The 26,244-nt window shown below is 36.9% G+C and overlaps 1 long non-coding RNA gene across 1 annotated transcript; it reads left to right on the top strand.

Moving 5' to 3' along the window:
- The first annotated feature begins 22,308 nt into the window (after positions 1-22,308).
- LOC307138405 lies at positions 22,309-24,710 on the top strand. The gene is made up of 3 exons (XR_013818017.1): positions 22,309-22,432; positions 23,156-23,205; positions 24,608-24,710. It is a non-coding gene; the product is annotated as an uncharacterized lncRNA (long non-coding RNA).
- The last annotated feature ends 1,534 nt before the right edge of the window (positions 24,711-26,244 follow it).

Raw genomic sequence — 26,244 nt, 5'->3', positions numbered from 1 at the left:
AGCCTCCCAGGGTCCACAGGTGTATATAGACTCTCCCCTGCGGCACTCCCCCTTCAGATTAACTCCATCCCCTGCATGCATTCCTCTGAAGCCCACTGAAGAGATGAGGGACAGGCACACAGACAGATTACATCCTGTAAACATTCCTTCTTTGAGAAAAATCAGCATGTAGTTGTATAGTGGCAGACATGTTTAGTGGAGTCGTTTATATATATAGTATACGGTTAGGGGTTTTGAAAAACGGATACGAGCTGCTTGCCTCAGCAAACGCCACTAAATAGCACAACATCATAATCTTATCCTAAATACAAAACCCCTTGCATGTATTAGTAAAATCTTGGTAGTGCTTCTCATGCTAACCTGTGATGTTTATTGAGTAGTAAAGTGTTTATGTATGTAGATGTCACTTTTGTTTATGTAGATTCCTTGTTTTTTGTGAAGCAAAACCCATCTATAATTTTTTGTTTGTTTTATGAATCCAGAAATGGTTCTATCACCTGCTTCATATATGGAACCCCAAAATGGTTCTATATAGAACCATATTAAAGGGTTCATTAAAAAGAACCCCAAATGGTTCTTTGAATCCAAGTTGGAGCTGTATGTAGGACTGTGGCCAAAACTGGTACTGCAATCACTTTCAAATTACTGTAGAGCGGGTCTCCCCTCTCCCCCCTCCCCCTGACTCGAGGTTGCCAGATAGGCTGCAGGATCCAGCAGGAACGTAGGCTAATTCAATGAGCAAGTGACGAGTCGTACACAGTAAGTTTTTTTTCTTTCTGTTAATTATGTTTATGCTTCAAGAGCGATGTTTTGTGAAGTAATTATGAATCGCAAAAATTTACTAATGGCGATTAGCCAAATATAATCGTAAATATGAACGCTCGTATGTGACAGTACATTCCCACATGAAAAAATACTATAGTAAAATTACAGCAAAGCTAAATAACATTAGCAATGGTCATACAGGTCAACTTGCAGCATGTTTTGTCCGCTATATATGCGAAGAACGAATGAGGAATAATGTTTACCGAGGTAACGTTAGGCTACTGTCTCAAATACGTTTTCACATTGCCATAATAGGTGTGCTAATGTTGTTTTCCTCAGCGTCCCAGCATAATGACAGAGAAACGGGCTCTGATAATGCATTACTAATGTTAGCAATGACGCCGTTTTTATTTACCAAACAATTCCTTAACGTTACCTTTTCAATTCAATGACCCGCCCACCTCCTCCATCGGCGCTAACCTAACGTTACTTTGCACGAACATGCATAACTTTGTTCGACTGTCATGAATATTTGAAATGTCCATTTACATTAAGTACAAGTTAGCCAAATATAGATGAACCTTACCTGTCCAGGAGAAAATTAGCAACGTTGGCATCAGTCTTCAAATTATTCTCCGTTTTCAGCCGTCTCCATCTTTCAAAGGCATCTCTTATACAAATCCTTGATTTATCTCGGACACTGTCACAACGTTTTTCTGATTCATAACGAGGTCGTTTAGGTTTCGTAAAGTTAGACATTGTTTATCCAAAAAAGTTTGTAGCTGCAGCTGTGGTAACTAGAGCAGAGCTGGCAACCCGAATGCAGAAACACTACGGACTTCGTGATTGGTAGACAGGTGGAGGGTGGCGCTTCAGGCATGACACAACATGTCAACATCAACATCAGTTGAGGGCTGCAACTTCACTTTTAAAATGACAATATCTTGGCCTGACAACTGTTGTCAGTGATATAAGTATTTGAAATTAACATGATTTCTTAATGTCTAGTGACATATCAGGGCCATTTTATGATTAATTGAAATACATTTCTTACATACAGTTCCTTTAAATGGTTCTTTTTAGAACCATTTAAGGGTTCTTTATTATTAAGTTATCACCGGTATTTAATAATATAACCAATCCAGACAGTACAAAAAGTTAAAATTCATTAAATTTATTATTTAAAAAAATAGAATAAATATTATCATTTCAAATCTTTATTAGACCAAGCATTTTCACTTTTTAAAAAACATATATAAACATTTAAAATCTGTATATTCTGTATTAGACCAAGCATTTTCACTTTTTAAAAAACATACATAAACATTTAAAATCTGTATATTCTGTATTAGACCAAGCATTTTCACTTTTTAAAAAACATACATAAACATTTAAAATTGCATCTCTGTATCTGTGTTAGACAGCTAAACTTGAAATGTTTAATTACATACAACTATTTAATATTAACTGCAATTGTACTTAAAAATTGTAATTGAACATTTTACTCTTTTTCAATTTAATAAACATTCACGCATTTTACATTTTTAATATATACCAGTTTGCTTATATACCCTATGTACATATATACCATTCTTTTAAATGTCTCTGAACTGAGGAAACTAATCACAATCCTAACAAAAATAACACATTTATTAAATAGTATTATTTACACAAGTTGACTGTACATTTTTAGTACAGGTATTGGTATTCTTGTGTCATGACGAGATCTTAGTTTAAGCATGTATTTTTGAATGAAAATCTTTGTGTTCTTAATGGCAAGCTGAACATTGAAAAGAAAATAGGCTGCAAACAGGCATTCCACAGCCTGTGTAATGTCAATGTCTGCCTCTCTTATAATGTTCACGTTGTCCATTATAATGCTGACACTTTCAGCCTTGAGGGGATCAGGACAGCCGTTAAGCACTACAGTTGGTGCAGGACCTTTGGGTTCCTGTAAAACAAAAATTACAAACAATGAGTGCTTTTCACCAATTAATAGAAACAGACTTAAAATTACCCCATAATTTACTCACCAACAAGGCAACCTAGACATTTATGACTTGTTTTTTTCAGTTCAACACAATATGAGTTATATTTAATTATAATCATTCCAAGCTTTGTAATGCCACTTTGATTACTTTGAATCCCACTGGTTCATTTGTTCTTGTGACTGAATCGTGACACAACATAAGATATGACAAATAGGCACGCGACATGCAAGAACCAACAAGACTCAAAACTATTTATGTGAAGCTGATGTGCCGATGTGTGATTGTGCTTAGTTATTCATTTATTTACTCCAGCAAAACACATCCACAGGGTTTGTCCAGGGACGAATTTTAACCCCTGGAGAGCACTTTTTGGGAGTTTCAAAAGTTGGGGTGCTATTCAATGACATTGCAAAGCTTGTTACTAAGAAAGAGATTGAGTAAATTATAGGGTAAGTTTTATTGAAAATTGTTTAAAACTTTGGTGTAAGGGTGAGTAAACAGTAATATTTTTTTATATTTAAATGAACAGTTCCTTTATTAAGTCAACTCCCTCAAATGTTAATGAAACTACAGAAGACTCTATACTTACACTATCTACACAGTAGAGGAAGCTGGCGTTTTCTTTGAAAAGTGCTGGCAATAAAATGAGTGCAGCATTCCTAGCAAGACCTACAAACAGATACAAGTTAGTGTACATCAGGCACTGAATTCAATTAAAGGAATAGTTTACCCAAAAAATGAAAATTCTGTCATCATTCACTCACTCTCGTCATTTCAAACATAAATGGCATTCTTTCTACAGCATATCAAAAAAAAGATATTTTGAAGAATCTTGGAAACTGAAAAACACTGGTACCCATTCACTTGATTTGTATGGACACAAAACCAATATAGGTCAATGGGCACCGCCGTTGTTCGTTTACCATCCTTCAAAATATCTTATTTTGTGTTCTGACGATAAAAGTCATACAGATTTGAAATGACAAGAGGTAAGTAAATGATGACAGAATTTTTGGGTAAACTATTAATTTAATACTAACACTTATAGGTCAACAATTTATAGGTGCAGCCACTGATGACGTTTCACAAGTCCACGAGAACACAAGTACAGACAAGTACACATATTGAGAAACGTCCCAAGTCTTGCAGTCTCTACTAATGAGCTGATGATTTAAATCAGGTGTGTTAGATGAGGGAGACATGCAAAATGTGCACTGGTTGGGGGTCCCCAGGACAGGTTTGAGAACCACTGCTCTAGGGGTACCCGGGGTGTGCCGGACATAAGTTATGCAGGAAAAACCCTGGTGAAGTTACCTTCTGTGATTTCCTCTGCTGGTCCAAAGAGATTGGCATATAGATTTTTTTTTTACTTCCTTCTTTTGCACTCCTGATGATGTTTGGGGCCATTTCATTTAGAGAGGTTTCCATGTTCTTTGCCAAGTCTGTTCCAAACCTCATTGTCATTTCATGCAGCATCTTAAATACAAAACATTGTTTACTTCAGGTGCATATATCCAAATTACACAACAAATTAGTCATCACGAACTGGAGGTTGCATCATTAATGCTTTGTGCACAATATAATAAATAAATTCAAGTTTGCGTCAATGCTTCCCTCCACTGCATCTGTCAGTCATCCTCTATTCAAACTGCGTGGCGCGTTCGGTTACGACAGTCAACACGACGAAACTCTCTCCAAGATGATTCAATGTTACTGTTATTATGCTTGATCTGTAGATAATGTTTCATGGTTTCACAAAGTTTCCCATATCCCTCCGTCTTCCAACGGGTTCGCTTTTATTTTTTAATCGGCGCCTAACGTTATTGTACAATTAGTTACCGTTAATAAACAGCGAGCGCGCGCTTCACTGAAATAATAAAATCACGCTTAGTCTCCTCCTTCTAAACACAGCTGTCTTATTGTTATTGACATTAACATTAACATAATTAACACTGACAAGGGAATAAAGGGAGACTGTAACTTAATTCGTTTAAAAACCGAGCAAAATCATTTTAACAGGGCTTTCTGAACCAACGGCTGACGAAGCCTCTCAGTGCTAACCAGCAATACTTTTTTTTAACTGAAGTAAATATTATCCATTTTTCTTCTAGTATCACTATTTAACATTAATTTTAACAGAATATTAACTGATGGTACTACATATTTCAGTAATATGGTTTTAAAAATGTAAAAACTTAACTTACCTGATGGCTGAACGGGCAGATGGCGGACTCCTCAGTTTGAAAAATTAACCGTCTCAAGTTCATCTTCGCCAATCCACCAATAGGAATTCAAGAAAGGATGACGCAACACATATACGTCACTACTTGCATTTTTACGATTATTTGTTTTTTAATGCCCCCTTCGGGTTAGATTAAACCATGGTACAAAATAAAGAAAACACCTGGTTAGTTTATTTATTTTACACAATTATTCGTTAAAAAGCCAACTATAGTGTAGTAGGAAATATAAGTTTCATGCTAATGTACAAAATTGCATTAAAAAGCTCAAATCATACATTGATTCATGCATATTCAATTTTGTTGACTCTTGTTTTTGACTACAGCAGTCATTCTCCTCAAAAAGCTTTGTGAATGTGTTGTGTAGGCCTATAATTATTGTGTAATCTTTAGTTTACACTTCAGTCATAAAACATGAATTATAGAACCGTTTTAATAAAAAAGGTTCTTTGCTTTCCTAGGGTTCTACATAGAACCATTTTTTTGTAAAAGGTTCTATTGGCCAAGTATAGAACCCTAGGGTTCTATGTAGAACCTCAAGGAACCCTTTTTTTTAAGAGTGTAGCAGACAATGACATTTTACACAAATTAGTATTAGCATGCCTATTGGGAAAGGAAAGTGTAAGAGTTAACTGTGGGAAATATTTGATGTGTGAATTAGCTGCAGGCCATGTTGACTAACCGTTAAGTTGAAATTATTCAGACAGGTTTGTCCTCTTAACTGAAACTAAATGAACATTCAGGTGGGTCTTCCAAGAATGACATAGTCATGTGGTACATTCCAGCAACTGCCGGAATGTGAAATAAATATTTAAACAAATATTTTGACCAATTGATCGCACTGTAAAACAGGCAGTGTCAAATCAACACTTAAAGTGTTAATTTTAACACTACTTTGGATCATATATGGTCCCAATCTATCTAGAGTAAAAAGTACACTCTTTGTAGTGTTGAATTTATGGTGTTAAAAAAGCACCTTATAGTGTAAAAAAATTACACCATGAGTGTAAACTTTTACACTTTCTATTGTTGTACTAGTTTTACACTATGGTGATTTTAACACCTCGAGTGTTGTTTTAATTTGGATTACTCTGAAAGTGTTAAAAATAAAGTGTTATTTTCATTGTACTTTTGCACCATTTTTTACACCATTTTTTACACCATACAGTGTTATTGTAGATGATCAAACATAAAAATCAAGACTTCAGACAGATGTTTCATTTAGAACAAACATTTATTTAACAATTGGCAAAAAGTGGCTACTTTAAACATGGCAGATGTGTCAAGGTCAAATTCATATTAATGAGGTGTTGCACATACATTTCAAACTTAAAACACACAAATTCATAAAATTTCATGAATCATTTAAGAACAGATTTGATAAAATAGATTTAGGAACAGATCTGAACAAGATTGCAGTAAGGTACAACAAACCAAGAGAAATTATCAGACCCATATGACATCTGTAAATCAAAAGGTTTGTAATAAATTAGTTCATTGACATTGAAGACTTTCAGAGAATCACTGGGCCTTGGGTCAATTCTGTAGGCATACAAATGTTCATCAAAATGAACCGTTTTAAGCTGCGATGCCACCAGCAACACACATTCGTTTCTAACAACAATATCTTTGATTTTGTAAAACACTGGTAAATCAAGGTTTACTTCACCACAGATAATTAATGTAGAACGATATTCAGTTCCATTGCACTTCACCCATTTCACTGAGAGAACATTTGTTTGTGGAGGAACATTCAACTTGGATGCAATCTGAAAAGTTTCATTCAAGTCACTGAGAGAGACAGTCTTTCCTGGTCCAAGCACTATTCTGTCATGGTTGAAGGATTCCCAGTTATATCCCATGCAATTCTGATGCTTTTTTGCAAGTGTCAGAGTGATGTTCTTGAAACATTTTTGTTGCGTCTTGAAGAAATTGTGTTTGGACTGATATCGCATGGACCACATGTGAACAACAGGCCCGATATTTCGTATACATCGTGGGTAATGAATTAGAAAATGATGTTTAGGCAGTAAATTTTTTTCTGGAAATAAGCACTTAAACAGCCTGTGATGTTCAGCAATTAAGTGTTTTAAATAAACAGTAAGGCCCTCAGTTAAAATGGGAGAAAATACAATGTTTACTATTTGTAGTAAAAGTAGTAGTAGCTGCCAGTATTTATCATCTTGGGGCACAATGTCTCCGAATATTAGTGGCACATTCCGGAGTAGACACCAACACTGGATAGCGTTTATGCCCAAATCATTGCTCTGATCATCCAGTTTTACAGCAGGAGGTCGATTTTTCCTCTCCATGTACCCATAGTTAAATGAATGCAATCTACCATCTAACTCTTTTGCGGTCATAAAATTCTCTTGTACATAACGCAAAACAAGTTTTAATTCAAACTGTGCAACTCCCTCTAAAACATCATGCATTATGTCTACAGAAAAATTGTCCAATACACTGAAGTACTGCAGAGTGTTTAACAAACAAGTGCGTTTCACACCACAAACATGAGTTAGTGTTGGGTCTGATTGTATAGCTTCACAGTGTCGCAAGTGTGTCTCTTTAGTGCGCAAAGTTACATTTGGCTCATCTTCACAGAACACAGTTTGATAATCTTCCTTTTCATTTAGGCAAAACCTACAGCTATTCCGAGCTCTAAAAGATTCTACAAAACCTAAAAGACAATGCAAACCAAGATTGTCTCCTGTTACTTGGACAATGCTGCCACGCACACAACCACCAAGACCTTCTATTCCCCTGGTCTCAAGGACTTTTAGATCATTGACAATAGGTTCCAATATGACATCAAATCCATACGTTTTAATGTCCTGGGCATGGAAAAGTGCACATAAATGTATGTTTGCTAAAGATGAATTAAATTGAGGTGGGAAATTTCTCAAAGTAAAATATATACCACCCAATTTGTGAATTCCCTTCTTTGACCCCAATGGATTGGCAGTCTCGAAATCATCGTAAAATAGTTGAATTTGAAGTGCATTTTTTTCAGTGGAAAACAGGGGATGGCTCTTTATGTACTGTCCGTCTTCAATATCAGCGTAAATGCCATCTTGATTTGGTATGCCTGACTTAAACCTGTAAGAGGTGTTTGGATGCATTATAATGCTCTTTAAGGTTTGCAGAATTGGAACATACGCAAACTTGTCAGTCACTGGAACTTGCTCATATAATCCAGTAGTCCGGTTTTTCCTGTTGTCAAATCTGACCCCAAGTACCTTCTCCACAGGCTGGACAACTCCCCATTTTTTTGTAAAATATGAGTTTCGTTTAGATATGGAATTAAGTAAGGTGAAAGGGTTTTCAATTTCCTGAAATGACCGCTCTATTGTACTTTTAATGTCTGTGTCCTGTGAAGATAGGCAATTTAGAGCAGCCTCTTTTACTTGATCCTGGATGTCTTGAACAACTTCTTCCATAGACGTAACAAAGGTATTAAGAGTAGTCTGACCAACACCTGCAGCTTGCAATTGTGCTATTGCTGATGCACACAAATCTCTAACGTTTTTGCCAGAAACTGGCAAAGAACTGCCATTTGAACATGTAGCCACATCAATATTACTTGGTAGTTCAACAACTGCATTCTGAACAGCACTATCTTCAACATGTACCAGAACTTCATTACTTGTTTCATGAACTCTATTCAAATGTTTGCGGAATCCTGAAAATGTACCAAATTCTACACAGCAAGCTCCTTGACCACATTTAAGACGAAGTGACTTGCCAGGCAACAGTCCATGAATTAACTTCAGATGTCGAACAAGCACATTTGTGTTCTTAAGGCAACAAGAACAAACAAAGCAGATCATTTTTTACTGACAATCAGCTCTAATGTATGAATCTAGCTCTGAGCTCAGCAACTCTTGGACTCTCTTTGACTTTGCCAATGTCAATCTGAAAAACAGTTGTCTGTACGAATGTGTACATATTGTGCAGCACTTTGCTGTAAGACGCGCCAAACACAAAGTGGGCTTTGAACAGTTCATCAAAGGCACCCAGACCACTCACTGACTTGCATGGTATGGCTTTCTTGTCGAGAATTATGTAGTATGCATAAATGTTGTTCTTCTTTGTCCCCAAGGCGAGCAGGTAAGGCTGTGTGCTCTCTTCGATGGCATCAATGTGATCTTGGATGTTAGTCCCTGCCTAAATATAAAAAATAAAAAAACACTCAAATTCGGCTGTCTAATTGCCTCTGTCCTTACATTACAGTTTTCCACAATACAATGAACCCAACTGGCAATATTTTGAGGCAGATAAAGTAACAAATTACCTTTTTGAAGATGATGAGATGTTTCTCAGCTTGATGAGCGGACATCTTTCCAGGTCTCTTCCGACCTTGCGGTGATGGTGGAATTAGATAAAGTAAGAGGAGAACTGAAGCAATATCGCTGTCCCATCCTAAAAAACAGATATAGAAACTTCAGCAAAAAAAACAACAAACACATGGACACACAGATAATCTTTGAATGCAAACAGTCTAACCTGCATCATCGGTTTCATCATCTTCGACAGCTGATTCTGCAGAGTCAATCAAGTCCTGAAGGTCTTGGGAAAAGTGAAGGCCTTTGCTTTGTCGAATGACCTTCTGCATAAATGTAGTTGGCCACCTTTCCAGGAATTTAGCAGATGTCTTGTCACCAAAAAGCAAAACAAAATCCTGCTCAATCTGTAAAAACCAACAAGATCACCCATTTACTTCACAAGGATTATTTCAATAGAAGTCGAGAACAAATGTTGTCAATTAGGCTTAACTTAAATTAAGCCCACAACATTTATTTAACCCTAAGCAATCTTACCAGGCCTTTAATGTCCAAGAAACGGGGAAATTCAGTCAGCACATCAGTGGATCTGCTTGGGTCTTGAATCATCTTGCGACGATACTGAAATGTCTCCCTCATTTTGGCCTTTACAGTTTCCACCTCTGATGTATGTTTCATTAGAGAAACAGCTTCTTTACACTGCTCTTCTGTCAGGATATCTTCGGTGCTGGATGAAGCCTCTCTTTCTGCAGTTGGGCCACCGCTGAAAAACTGAGGAGAATATCTACGGTTCTCTGATTGTGCACTGTTCCTCTGAATGTTCTTTATTTTCCAAGTCAAGTACCCTTGTCCACTTTGAGGATCATAATAATGCTCCTTTGAAAAACAAATAATGTTTTCAGTAATACAAAAGTAACCAACTATCTCATAACCAGATTTAAAGAAATATTTTTACTTACATATCCATTCTTTGTGTAGGGATCCCGAAGATATGGAAACAGGACAACAATTCCTTGGGCATACATTTCTCTGATACGTTTAGGTGGAGATGTGCTGTCAAAATTAAAATGGACAAACATTAGAATTTATGAAAATTACTTAAAATGTCAGCATGCCTAATCAGTCAATAGTTTGAAAATATTATTATGTTTTATGTTTTTGAAAGAAGTCTCTTATGCTCATCAAGCTTGCATTCATTTAATCACAAATACAGTAAAAACTGCAACATTGTGAAATATCATTACAATTTAAAATAATAGTTTTCTATTTGAATATACTTTAAAATATAATTTATATTTTATGCAGCAAATATAGCAAAGCTGAATATTCAGCATCATTACTCCAGTCTTCAGTGTCACATGATTCTTCAGAAATCATTCTAATAGGATAATCAGTTGAAACCGTTGTGCTGCTTAAAGGGATAGTTCACCCAAAAATGAAAATTAGCTCATGATTTACTCACCCTCAGGTCATCCTACGTGTATATGACTTTCTTATTTGAGACGAATAAAATCTGAGTTATATTACAAAAGTCCAGGCTAATCCAAGCTTTAGAACTGCAGTTATAGTTGCTCTGTTTTTGAAGTCCATAAAAAGTGCATCTGTCCATCAAATAACTGCTCCACGTGGCTCCGGGGTGTTAATGAAGGCCTTCTGAAGTGAATCGATGCATTTGTGTAAGAAAAATATTCATATTTAAAAACTTAATCAAGAAAAGTTCCAGCCGATCACCTTCCTTTGAAAAGTGTTGAAAGTGAAACTCAAGATGCGTACGTGACGTCATGAAACGCGTACCTTGTCGCATCAGTCTTTCGATCGGCAGAGAAACTTTCAACACTTTCCATAAATTGAACAGGGAAGGCGGTCAGCTGAAATTTTACTTTCTAAAGTTTTAAATATGGATATTTTTCTTACACAAACGCATCGATTCGCTTCAGAAGGCCTTTATTAACACCCCGGAGCCGTGTGGAGCAGTTATTTGTCTCTTTGTCAACAAAGATGAGCAATAAATCATTGTATAGTAATGATGGGAATCTTCAGCTTAACACGAGAATGAACCTCATTTGTTCTTGCTGAAGCTCAAACGTGCTGCCTAGCACGAGAATGAATCTCATTGGTTCTTGCTGAAGCTCGAACGTGCTGCGTAACACGAGAATGAACCTCATTGGTTCTCGCTTACTATTTTTTTGTTTAATAATAAGTTTTAATAATAAGTTTTTGAAGGCTGTAAATAATTTGATATTTTTATGTTTTCCATGATCGAAGAGAATCCTGGATGTAGAATACAGAATGCTTAAATAAAGTGTTACCTATGCTTTTCGGTCATATCTGCAGTAAGAATCTTGATCATCTTCCTCCTGGTGCTGTCAGTCAAGCTTTTGGATTTGTTGTATTCCCAGATGATTGTGTCCCCACCAGGTTTACCCTGCAGGATATTTTGGACCAGCTGCAAAAAGTTATATAGTACAATCATTGATAACCAATCAAGATCCGTTTTGTTAAGGGTTAGTTCACCTAAAAAGGAAAGCCATCCTAGTGTATATGACTTTCTTCTTTCAGACGAATACAGTTATCTTAAAGGGAACCCATGGTGTTAAGACTTGTATGGCTTAATATAACAAATTATGTCTCATACTGAAATATGTAGTAGAAAACCCATGAAAGTTCCACGTTATCTAAAAAATCCATTATATATTTGGACAGTGGGCGGCGGCATTTTGTTTGCGTTCTAGGTTGATGACGTAGAATGGTTGCACTCGGCAATCAACTGCCGTTACCCGTAGCTATTTTTACCACAACACAACTCGAAAACTGTTTCATAGTTAAACAAAACCAATCACTTGCTTTGTAATTGCATTTAAAACGCACTCAAACACAGAGAGTGCTGGCCTGCCGAATCAGAACCAGGTGACAAAATAGGCCAGTCAACCTCGTGTATAACATTACAGCTAATTGAGCGTGCGCGAACACAGACAGACAGAGAGAGAGAGAGAGAGAGAGAGAGAGAGAGAGAGAGAGAGAGAGAGAGAGAGAGCGGGAGAGAGAGGGAGAGACAGACAGACAGAGACAGAAAGAGATCTGTTGGTGTGTATGTGTGAGTGTTTGTGTGCACGTGTGTTTGAGTGCATTTTATATGCAATTGCAAAGCAAGTGATTGGTTTTGTTTAACTCTGAAACATTTTTCGAGCTGTGTTGTGGTACAAAATAGCTACGGGTAACGGCAGTTGATTCTACGTCATCAACCTAGAACGCAAACAAAATGCCGCCGCCCATTGTCCAAATATACAATGGATTTTTTAAATAACGTGGATCTTTCATGAGTTTTCTACTACATATTTCAGTAAGAGACATCATTTATGTTATATAGAGTGCCGAAGTTATGACGTCACTTTGTAGGCCAAAACGCGGAAGTGAGCATTTTAGCACTTCCGGTTCCCTCGCCCTAAAGTCTATGGGTTTTTGCTAAATCGCCTGAAATAAGGTCTGTGGTTAACAAAGCCTCTAAATATTTTCACGTTTTGATCTATGACATAAAACACATTAGTTAAAACCTGCTTGTGATTTTTTTTTTACTTTGTGTCTTAAAAACGGTGGTTGCTAACAAGTTGCTAAAAGGGACTACATCCTTTGGCGGGGACTTTAGACATCATCGTGACTAGGGCTGTAGCGATACACTAATCTCACGATACGATACTCGATATTCAGCTCACGATACGATATATATCACGATATTCAGCCAACGATACGATTCGATATAATTCGATACACTTACATCATTTTCTGAAAGATTTAAAGGGGACAGAGTGATTTTGAGTGTTTCATTTACTTGGATTGAATGAACTGAACTGAAAACTAAAATCATCAATTACACAATAAAAGTCTCTGACGGGACAGAGAGTCTACAGCTTGCAAATGCTGGACAAAATGAATCAAAGATGTGTTGAGAAAATTAGTTCCATTTATTGAAACAGTGCAAACTGTAGCTTACAAGCCTTTGAAAAGTAAATAAAGTGCAGTATTGCAATTAACAATGGAGTTTTAAAAAATTGCAGCAAGTGGCCTGTTCTGAACAGTTTCTTTGACAGCTTTTTTAGCTTGACACTGACACTTGGTAGTATTTCCAGAGTATTTCACGTTTGTGTCACACAGCTTGCAAACCAACTGCAATGCTTTGTCTAAGTCAAGGGTCTCCAACCTTTTTTCATTTGAGAGCTACTTTTTAAAAAAGAAAGTCAAAGAGAGCTACTCATGTTATATAATACTTAAAACTCTTAAATAATGCATCATAATTCTCATATTAACAACTATCCAAACTGTTTTACACCTGAAAGAGTATAGTAGTAGTTCCAGTAGTCGGTACAATACCACTATTTTTTTTTTTTAAATAAATGTTTTATTATATATGATGATAATCATAAGTAAATAATACATAAACATGTAAAGGCTGTATGCTGTTTAAAAGTAAACATTGTTTATAAATGAAAGATCAAGTGAAAAATAAGCAACCATTAATAATTATATAATTAGTATTATTTATTTCATAATTATTATTATTAGTAGAGACGTATTATTATTACATAGAGACGTAGCTAAATGTACTGTAGGCTACAATCTGTAGTCAATCTCTTCACGTTAAACCGAACTTTTATTTTGACGGGTTGCCGTGATTACCAGTGTCTGTGTTCATGATGATCTGACAGTGTCAGACAGTGACAGCGTCTCAGTCATTCAGCTCCCTAGTTCAGTCAGGGCACTGATCAGGGATCAGCCCATTGACTCATGTCCTGATCAGTGCCCTGACTACTGAACCAGGAGCAGAATGAGACGCAGCCAGTTTTCTCAAATGAAACGGTAAATTCTCATGAAGTGAGGTTTGTGTTCGTGTCGGCAGAGACTACAAGAGCGAGTGCGCGCGCGGCGCTCGTCATCCACACAGACGCAGAACATGCAGGAGTAATATTTCAATAGTATTTTGCAGTTTATTATTTACAGACACTAGTATATATTCGGCTTCAGTCTGGATCCCTGCTTTTAAAGAACACGGAAGCGACTGAACGCAGCTGCTATGGTGAGCTATTTTTAGAACAGACCCGCGGGCAACTCGTGTGGTCCTTGCGGGCGACTCATGTTGTTGACCCCTGAGTCTAAGTCGTCGCTTTCCTTCTTCTTTTTAAACCCAAAGTGCTCCCACACATCTGCTTTTAAGCATGAAGGTGCTGGATTTATATTCGCCGCCATTTATTTGAATCTCCTCGCTCTGACTCCGTAATCAAGAAGAGGTAGACGTCGGCGTAAAGTCAGTAGTACGGGTAACTTGCTCTACAGCGATACTAGCGGCTGGCTGACCAAATCGCTCTTCCTGCAACGCAAATGGGGGTAAACACAGGGATTTGAATGGGACTTATGTATCGATACTCGCGGCTTAAAAATCGATACTTTCTTGGGAGAAAAAATATCGATTTATATCGCAGAATCGATAAAATTGCCCAGCCCTAATCGTGACAAACAGGAAATCTCTCACTAGCCCGCGTTTCAGCCTCACTTATGAAGAACTTATGTGGCGTGAATAAATCACACTATTCGTGCAAAGTTGGATGCTTGAACATTTTGAGTTTACTCGCTTCATTCGCGCGTGACATTCACTGCACAACAGACGCGAATTCGCCTCATGGGCGGGGCTTCTGCCAACGGCTCGTCTCGCTGAGAAATGGCATTTTAAGACGCGTTTTAAGACTTTTTCAGTCGATAATGTAGTTGTTTAAAGCTCAAATCTGTGGTTTATTTATAAGAAGAGTGCCTATTTTAACATTTTATCTGGTGTTTTCGGAGTTGTGAGCTCCAGTGGGTCAGCGGCGCTCCGTGCTTGTTTACCCGGCGAGAGTAGACTTTCCTCGGCCAGTTCTTCTGCCGCTGCCGCTGATGTCTCTGTGGCGTCTCCAGCTATAATTCGTCTTGTGGAGATTTAACGGCCCATATTTGCTCTCATGGATCTATAATTTGTTCCCTGGCAAATCGTTTAGGCTGAGGGCAAAGTGAAGTTTCATTACTTGTTTATTTTTAGGCTATAACTACGTTACCGTTGTAAGTTAGCCGACTAGCACTGACTTTGAATGTTTGACTGAATTGTTTGCTTTATTTAATGTATAGCTTATTATACATTTTACTTATACTTTTGTATTATTGATCATCAGTGTTGCCACAGTTACTTTGAAAAAGTAATTTAGTTACTTTACAGATTACTTGATTTTAAAAGTAACTAAGTTAGATTACAAGTTACTTTATTAGTTACATTCATCAGTTGCCGACAACACCTCTGCAGCCTCAACATAAAAATGACAACCGTTTTTGCAAACACTTTATTGGAAGTGCATTTTTAACAGTAACGTCAACAATGTATCTCCTGAAATTGTATCTCCAAAAAAAATATTTTGACTAATTTTATCAAATCTAAACATGTTAATGAAAAGGTACAAATTACTTTGTGTTATTATTAAATACATTTATGAAAAACAATTTATATTTAATTTTTTAATTTATATTTATTTATGAATGTAAATAATTATATGGGCCTACACAAATAATATAAAATTACAAGATTTATAGTTTATTGTAAACCTGATGTGCAGCTCTGTAAACGGACAACAATTAAATGATCGATACGTGAGAACAATATATTTTTTAATAATCTTTAAATGCACAAAACTATGAAAATATATGAAACGCTTCCAAACAGAGCGGCAACAAAGCGCTTATGCGCATCCCGAGTGCAGAATGATGTGCTTAAAGCAACATGGAGTCAGAGGGCGCAGTGCAGCGTGAGTGCACATTGAAAAGTTCACGGCATAAAGAGAAGATGAGCGTTGAGCCCACAAATCCTAGTCTACTATGTAGCCTATATCGGTCCAAACATTCACTGATTATTTGTTTCTTCACAGTTTTAAATTCCGGTTATTGTGCGTGTGATGCTAATTAATAGTCCTTGTGTTGTCACCTGGGTAGCTCGAGCACAACATCTTTCAGAAACCGCTAGATAAACTCCAGCAAGATAAATTATTTTATCAACATATCAAGTATTATAACGGGAATATATCATATGGAGTGAGCTTTACCGTGCTGCTGCTGACTGTAACAGAACGTGACGCGCAGTTTTGTTGAACGGAGAATGATTGAGCTACAGCGGAGGAAAGACATTCAGCTATGGAATGGCTTTAGATGACTTTGTAGGCTACTAGCAAATAATAATATGCTAATAATGATTGCTGAAGGATAATGTGACAATACATATTTCTGATGATTATTTAATTATCACGACATGCCTAATCTGAGCAAGTGACTGCCTGTCTTGAGTTTTGTCGACAAACGGAGGCGGCAAGAAATTTGACGGAGCGGCCGCCTCGTAATTCTCTATGCCGGAAAACCCCTGCTGAGACTCAACAAGAAAGCAAAAATATATATTTTTACTAAGGAAAATGACAAAAATAGTAACTCACAGTGACTTGGATAAATTACTTTAATCTGATTACTGGTTTGGAAATAGTAACGCGTTAGATTACTCGTTACTGGAAAAAAGTAGTCAGATTAGAGTAACGCATTACTAAGTAACGCGTTACTGGCATCACTGTTGATCATACATAAACTTGCATTTAACAAAAAGAGACTGGGTTGTGTTTCATGTCATTTAATGTTATCACAGTGATAATCATATTGTCTGAAAAAACATTAACAAAAGATAAATCTCAGAGAGGCACACATAAACAAAATTAGTTTCTAACATTTTTGGAAAAAACGTATGGGCAAAATTTCTCATGAAAAAGTGGATAAGTGTTCATACACAGCGCAGATCATAATGAGCGAGCGTGTTTTTAAAATAAGGTTTGAGGAAGCTTGATGATGACGTTGATCCGCGACCATGGTGTGCTGTAGTCTTTTTATAGCCTACCGTTAGCATTTTATATCTGACGGCTTTATTTAGGCTTCAAAATTTATACATTTTGGATTAATTTGTAAAGATTATCTTGATAGACAAAATGTGTAAGGGTTATAACTCTTTGTTGAACACAGATCTTATTTTTTGCGATTTTCCAAAAGTCTATGGGGAAAATGCATGGCTTTTCGATCGAGGGAACCCATGCGCCGCTAACTTCCGGGTTGGCCTACAAAGTGACGTCATAACTTCGGCACTCTATTAAGGCAAACAAGTCTTAACACCATGGGATCCCTTTAAAAAATATCCTGGCTCTCCCAAGCTTTATAATGGGAGTGAATGGGGTTGAGATTTTGAAGCCCAAAAAAGCACATCCATCCATCATAAAAGTAATCCATACGGCTCCAGGGATTAATAAAGGCCTTCTGAAATGATGGGTTTGTGTAAGAAAAATATCCTTATCTAAAACGTATAAACTATAATAACATGCTTCTGGTAAGGGCCATATGCGCATCTAGTTCCAGCCAGAGTGAACTCTGACCCGACGCATGACATATTGATGAACGTGGAAGCACAGAGGATAGAGCAAAACAAAACACTGGTCACAAATTAGAAGTCTAAAGGAGAATTTTTAAAGAGAAACGTTGGAAGAGCTTGAGTTTGCTGTTTGAACCGCGAGAGGCATCTACTCTGACCTAAGTTTATGCTACGCCTACGTCATGCGTTGGGTCAAAGGTCACTCTTCTGCTGGAACTCGACTAGCATACAGCTATTAACGGAAGCCAGTGATTATAGTTTATAAAGTTATAAATATGGATATTTTTCTCACAAATAAATTGCGTAACTTCAGAAGGTCTTCATTAACCCCTGGAGAAGTATGGATTACTTTTATGATGGATGGATGAGCTTTTGGGCTTCAAAATCTCTGGTACCATTCACTACCATTATAAAGCTTGGAAGAGCCAGGATATAATTTAATATAACTCTGGTTGTGTTCATCAGAAAAAGAAGGTGAGTAAATGGGTGAACTCTCCCTTTAACATGATGTGTAGTCATACAGATCAGTATAGGTGTAAACACACCCAAGACGCATTGAGATCCAATAGTTCTGACCACATTTGGATGTGGTCTACGCCACATTATTTTATTAACTTTGTCTGGTTTAGTATCATGTATTAAAGAAAAAAAATTCTGTCATTAATTACTCAACCTCATGTCATTCCAAACCTGTAAGACTTTCGTTCAGCTTTGGAACAAAGCTGAACTTACAAAATATTAATCTACAAGGCTTAATCTCCAGTATGAGTAAATGAAGACAGAATTTTAATTTTTGTGTTAACTAATCCTTTAAAGGAACACGCCGACTTTTTAGGACATATGCTTATTCATCGTATCCCCCAGAGTTAGATAAGTCCATACACCATTCTCATATCTGTGCCATAACTCTGTCTGACGCACAAACCTGGAGGTAAATGGCTCCAGCTAGCCTACTGCTCAATAAGTGACAAAATAACACCAACATTTTCCCATTTACATGTTGTGATGTGTATAGTTACATTGTGTACCAAGATGACGGAAAATGAAAAGTTGTGATTTTCTAGACAGATATGGCTAGGAACTATACTCTCATTCCTGCATAATGATCAAAGAACTTTGAGCCGTACCATGGGTATAGTTCCTAGCCATATCTGTCTAGAAAATCACAACTTTTCATTTTCCGTCAGTCTTAGTACACGATGTAACTATACACATCACAACATGTAAATAGGAAAATGTTGGGGTTATTTTATCATTTATTGAGCAGTGGGCTAGCTGGAGCCATTTACCTCCAGTCTTTGTACTAAGCTAGGCTAGCGGTGCGTGCGTCAGACAGAGTTATGGCACACAAAGAGATGAGAATGGTGTGTATGGACTTATCTAACTCTGGGCGATACGGTGAATAAGATAAAGTCCCAAAAAGTCGGCGTGTTCCTTTAACACACTGACATAATTGGTGTCTGTACAGACTCACAATTCTGGCTTCATCTTCGGGTCTCTGCTGCTTTCTTGAAGGGGCTCCATCAGTTAGAATAGCAGTGTCCTCAGATTCATAATTTGCAGTCTCAGAGGAGCTTGTCTGAGCCAATTCTATTGAAAAGGGAGTTTTAAAAAATTAAGTTGAAAATAAAACGCTAAAGCACTACAGTAAAGCACTACAATTTAAATTAGGACTGTCCATTTGGTAAAACAATTGTGATTATCCTCAATGTTGAATATGCTGAAATATGTCTAGTACTGGTATCAAATTGTAGAATAATGTATATTAACTTTTTAAGGATTAATTAAAAGACTGTTAGTGACCGTGGCAACATTAGTTTGGAAAAATGAAATACTCAAAAGCATTTATTTAATCTGATTAATATATGCATTTATATAAAGTAAATGAATAATGTATAATGCATGTTAACATTAATGTACTATATTTATTCATGGTAATTATAATGCAAACAGATACATACAGACATATATTATGCTCTTCATTGAAACTTACCTTGTAAATATTGAAGACTATATTTTAACCTGAAATAACATGTAATATGAAATGATAGCAAACATCGATTTCACTTCGTATGCTCTGCCAGTGCGCACTATACTAACGGCTGGAATTGGAAGACTGACGGGATTACAGTTCAGCTCTAAAACACTTTAACAAGGTAATGCTGCATTCACGTGCTATCGGACACGTTCTAACGTTACTTCCCACTTCTGAAGTCGTGATTACAAGCTCATCGCGTTCAAATTTGGCCTTGACGCCAGGGCGTTCATGTCCAATTTTTAACTAGTGAACTCGCATTTAAAATAATTTCGATAGCACGTGAAGGCAGCATAATTCTCATATAAGAAAACTTGATGGCAGCGTAGATATGATGACACGACATAAATAATATTCACTACGAACAATGTGCAGTTAAATTTACACAAACAACAATTTTGTCGAAAATTAAGTATAGCGTTACGTTAAATGTGTAACTTATGAGTCACAAAAGAGCATTTCAGACGCACTTTTACCGTCTTCACTGCATGGACACAAAGCAATATCACACTTAACTCTTAACGCAAAGTAAATATAAAATTACCGTTTGATAAATCCTCTATTTTGAGCAGAAAAACGCCCAAATGTGTCTGCCTCAGAACCTCCTCAAAGACATCCTCGTCAACTTCTGTACCTGTCTCATCATAAAGCTTCGCCTCGGCCCGACTTGAAGCGGGAATGCCGAATTTCACAAAGGCTGTGAACAAAACAAATTCCAAGTAGCTTAATATATATTTACCTGTTGTCAACACACTACTACTAATGTAGTTTATAAGCAAAATTACCTTCATCCAAGAAATCCGAAAGTTTCGAATCTAATTCGGAAACTTTTACATACTTCTGGAACTCTCTGAACTTCACTTTGATGAGCATTCTTGTTACACCTAACGAAAACGCGCAGTCAGTCATTTCTTAAGCTTTTGACGGCATTTATATATATATATATATAGAATTTTTTTTTTATTTTTTACAAAAAATGTTAACACAAATGTATTTCCTATTTAATTTTAGAGAGAAAGAGAGAGAGAAATGCAAACACACTTACCGTCTCAGTCGCATGAAGACAAAATGGCGTAGTCGTCTTGTGAGGCAACACTCATTGAGGGGCGGAGTCAAGACAATTTGGCGCTTTTTTTTGCACTTTCAGTGTAAAAATAAAATTACATCAATTAACACCCTGTAACTACACTAAAAATGACTACTCATTAACACTGCGTTTTGTTAATTCAACTCTTTGGGAATAAATAACATTTAACACTGCTATTTTTACACTGATGATTTTACTGTGAGTAACATTCACTGTTAGACTTTACCGCAATTTTACAGTTACTTACCGCAAAAAAGCCCAGTAAAATACCATTTATATTATTTACGGTTAGCTACTGTAATATGCACTGCATTGTGGGTATTTTTAATGAAATTTACAGTAACTTACTGTATATGGGAATTTGCAGTATTTTACTGTTTACGTAAAAGCAGTAGTGCTACTGTAAACAAAGAATACACACAAACACACACACACACTGGATGTTTAAAAGTTAAATAAAAACATGTGGATGGAAGGATGTAAAATTAGTTCTTTGTGGGAGACAAAGAAGTAATTTTTATATTTAGTATTTTCTCCTACCCTTTTCACATTTTCGGGTTTCTCAGAGCGGAAGTCGTCATAGTTGGGTTTAATTTTATAGCGGTGAATGAGAGAATACAATAATTATATATTTTTTGTGTGCCCATTTGCTCAAATAGCAAAAGAAAAACTCCACAATAGTGATTTCACAACTTTCAAAAAGAGGAAAAAATAGAGTATAGAATAAATAGAGTAAAGTATTAGTGTTATAAATGTATTTCGAATTCGCCTCATAGGAGGAGCTTCTGCCAGCGGCTCTTCTCGTTGAGAAATGACTGACATGGGCTGTGTTTACACGTCTTTTTGTGTTAAAACTGTTAATGTGTGACAAAACGTAGTTTTAAGACTTTTTTAGTCGGTAATGTAGTTGTTTAAAGCTCAAATCTGTGGTTTATTTATAAGAAGAGTGCCTATTTTAACATTTTATCTGGTGTTTTCGGAGATGTGAGCTCCAGTGAGTCAGCGGCGTTCAGCGCTTGTTTACCCGGCGAGAGTAGACTTTCCTCGGCTAGCCCTTCTGACGTCTGCCGCTGGCTCTGATGTCTCTGTGGCGTCTCCAGCTATAATTAGTCTTGTGGAGATTTAACGGCCCATATTTGCTCTCATGGATCTATAATTTGTTCCCTGGCAAATCGTTTAGGCTGAGGGCAAAGTGAAGTTTCATTACTTGTTTATTTTTCGGCTATAACTGTACGTTGCAAAATAAAATGACGGATCATGAGATATAAAATGCTAACGGTAGGCTACACACACACACCTACTGTTAGCATTTTATATCTCATGATCCGTAATTTTATTTTATTTATTATTATTTTAATGCCAGAGTAATACCAGTACAAGTGTGGTGATATAAATGTAATTTTTAAATGTTTAAAAAATATATTTATAAACTTTGCTTACACCTCACACAATTTAAATTGTTTACTCGCGTGCCAAGCCCGCGCAAATGAGGTTTGTGTCGAGTGCGCGCATAACGGACGTCCCTGCCTGTGGATCGGATCGCCAGACACCAGCTGCGAGCTTTCCTGAGGTAAGAAGTTTTTATTTGACAAATTTGTCACAAATGTCTTTGATACTTTTAAAACGTAAACCAATATCCATTAAATATAGCTACATATATGAAGAAAGTAAATAATAATATCGAATTGCTATTACTAACGTATATGACAGTCTCGGGGAACTGTTCATTTTCCTCAAGAACCGCTTTCATAACCCATTAAATTTGCATACAATTGACTAACTGTTACCTGCATTGTACATTATGTACCAAATGTTGTATTTACGCGAACAATGGTTTCCGTCTTTTCACGGCCAGTTATAGTTACATATTTTCGTTGACAGTTAAATGTGTGTGACGCCATTTGAAGTAACGTTAGCGGTGTCAAAGGCTGTCTCGCGCGCCCTCTCTCTCTCTCTCTCTCTCTCTCTCTCTCTCTCTCGAAAATAGAACATTTACGCCAGTGTATACACCAGAGGATTAATATATATTCAAGTAAAATAATAATTAGTTCAAGTATGTTCATTGTGGCTTCTTATTTATTATATTATTTCATATGAATTCATTTTTACATGCCACTGAAGGCTCTATTATTGTCTTCTCTCTTTTTTCAGTGTTGATAGTCATTTGATTGTGTAAGTGGTCAATCTAGCAGTCATCCTATATCTGTGAATTATCATGTGCATAACATTTAGGCACCATTATAGTCAATAAACATTAATGAAAATTTCTTATTTTTCTCTCTTGTGTCAACAGGAGCTAACAACACCCCAGAAAGAGCCACAGCACTGAGCATCTTTGGCTTTGTAAGTATATATTTTGACTAACATTATGTGATTAACGTCTTTTAATGCATTTGCCTGCATTTCCTACTTGGCATCTATTTGTTATCTTGTTGTGACTGTTTAGTCTCATGTGGGATATGTCACTGCATAACATGACAAAGTAATTAAAAATGATTCATTGTATGCACTTAAAAATTTGTGTAACACTTTACAATACGGTTCATTAGTTAACTACATTAGTTAACATTAACTAATAATGAACTGCACTTATAAAGCATTTATTTATCTTTGTTAATGTTAATTTCAACATTTACTAATGCATTATTAAAATCTTGCTAACATTAGTTAATGCACTGTGAACTAATATGAACAGCTGGATTTTTATGAACTAACGTTAACAAAGATTAACTAATGCTGAACAGAGGTGTTGTTCATGGTTAGTTCATGTTAACTAATGCATTAAAGGGTTAGTTCACCCAAAAATGAAAATTCTGTCATTAATTACTCACCCTCATGTCGTTGGAGACCCGTAAGACCTCCGTTCATCTTCAGAACACAAATGAAGATATTTTAGTTGAAAGCTGATGGCTGAGAAAGGCTTCAGACAGGCCTCCATTGGCATTCAGTACATTGACACTTCCAAGATCCATGAAAGGCACTTAAAACGTTGTTACAAAGTCCATCTCACCACAGTGGCTCTACAATAATTTTACGATGCGACGACAATAGTTTTTGTGCGCAAAAAAAAATCAAAATAACACCTTTATCCAACTTGTTCTCGACTTCCGTGTGTGCCTCCACGACGCATGCGCGAGAATATGACGCAGATCCGGCGTTCGGGAATCCATGAAATACACACTTAAGCCCCATTTTGAGAACTACGCCGAGACCTAAAGCACGATCAATGTAGAATCCAACAGCTTAGACACGCGCGTCTTCCTCTGCTCGTAAACAAATCGCTTCTGGGTCATATGTCCGAACGCCGGATCTGCGTCATATTCTCGCGCATGCGTCGTGGAGGCACACACGGAAGTCGAGAACAAGTTGGATAAAGATGTTATTTAGATTTTTTTTGCGCACAAAAACTATTGTCGTCACATCGTAAAATTATTGTAGAGTCACTGTGGTGAGATAGACTTTGTAACGATGTTTTAAGTGCCTTTCATGGATCTTGGAAGTGTCAATGTACTGAATGCCAATGGAGGCCTATCTGAAGCCTTTCTCAGCCATCAGCTTTCAACAAAAATATCTTCATTTGTGTTCCGAATATGAACGGAGGTCTTACGGGTGTCCAACGACATGAGGGTGAGTAATTAATGACAGAATTTTCATTTTTGGGTGAACTAACCCTTTAACTAATGTTAACTAATACAACCTTATTGTAAAGTGTTACCAAAATATGTATACATTATTTTATATGCAGATCATATCCAACCAGTGACCAGAAAACAGAGAGACTGAGGAATAGACAGAGAAACGGACAAAGCTGGACTACAACTAAAACCTGAACTAAAAACTAATCATGCAAGTATGTACAGGTGCAAGTATTTAATTATTTGCAATTTCTGAGAGACTTTTATCTTTTAATTTTCAGCCAACCTCGTCTTATGCTGCCTTCATGTGCTAGAAATTTCCTACTTCCCACTTCTGAAGTTGTGATTACGAGCTCATCACATTCAGATTTTGACTTGAGAGGGCGTTCATGTCCAATTTTTTAACTAGGAAACTAGTTCAGTAATTCCTATAGCACGTGAAGGCAGCATAAGATGTCAGTTGAGCAGGAGGTGACGTTTGCCTACCACACCACAGGTGATATGAAGTATATCATATCATGAAATTGCTCTTATAGTCAGGGTGTCCGCGGGGTTGTAAAAGGTAGTAAATGAAATTAGCCAAAATTAAGGGCATTAAAAAGTAGTAAAAAGTACTAAACGTCATCTGACGAGGTATTAAATTTTCGAGCCCAATTTTTTTTAGATAAATTTGTCAATTTGGCCTTTTTTTTCTAAAATTCGCGTGGATTTATTTATATGTTTAGAGTAGGACCTGCGCGATATCGTGTGAGGTGGTGTTCGTTCGCGCGCGCTGAAACAAACTGGGTCCGCGGCTGGCTTGCTGACAAACATGTACGCGAGCTCGCTTCCATTCAGTAATTAAAGCATGGGGAAATGCAAGTTTTCGGACCTCTGGCTGGAGGACTCACGATTTAAAGACTGGCTTAGGCCAGTAGTTTGCAACAGCCACGAGGCTTATTGCCACGTCTGCAAGAAGACAATTAATATAACCTGGGTGGGGGTGAATGGCGTCAAATCGCATATGTAATCAAATAGTCACCAAGCTAGGATGCGCGGACGTAGCGAGCAGCTTCCCATATCAATGTTCTGCTTTACAGATGCATCAACGACCTCAACCTCCACTGCTTTGCCCTCAACCCCGACTGCTCTCCCGATTCAAACCACTGCCAGTAGCCTAACGTTAGTCTAGCAGCATCATCAACAGGTGCGTGACAGGCGTCAGACAGCAGACGCTATGCCCTATCACCACCGCTACATTGCGAGCTGAGGTGCTGTGGTGTTTAGACCTTGCAACTAAACACCACTCTTTAAATTTGAATCTATGGCATTGAAGAGCTGTTTCGAAATATGCAAGTTGCTTAAAGCTTGGCTTACACTGTGCGATTTCTGTGCGATTTCAGCAAGGTTATCTACTCACACTGTACGAGTAGATCGCATGCGATGTAAAGCCAAAGCTCACGGTTTATATGCTCACACCATGGCTCGGATCGTCGAGCGCGACTTGTCTGCTCACTGTATGAGTGAAGATTTAGCATTTACTATTTATGTATATAAATGATTATTATTATTATTAGGGTAGGCCTACTTTTATTATTAAATTGATAATACATTTAATTTGCTCCCGTGATAATTTCATAATGCATCAATGCACAACCGACATGTTGCATAATAAAAGAATAGATAGATTAGCTTACTCCTCATTATTTAAATACATTTTGCACAATTAAACAAGGAATTATAGGCCTATAATTAAAATGATTATCAG

This window comes from Gobio gobio (genome assembly GCF_949357685.1).
Source record: "Gobio gobio genome assembly, chromosome: 15".
In the NCBI taxonomy this organism is placed as follows: Eukaryota; Metazoa; Chordata; class Actinopteri; order Cypriniformes; family Gobionidae; genus Gobio; species Gobio gobio.
The sequence above is the reverse complement of the archived record's forward strand: the minus strand, read 5'-3'. Positions and strand labels throughout refer to the sequence as shown.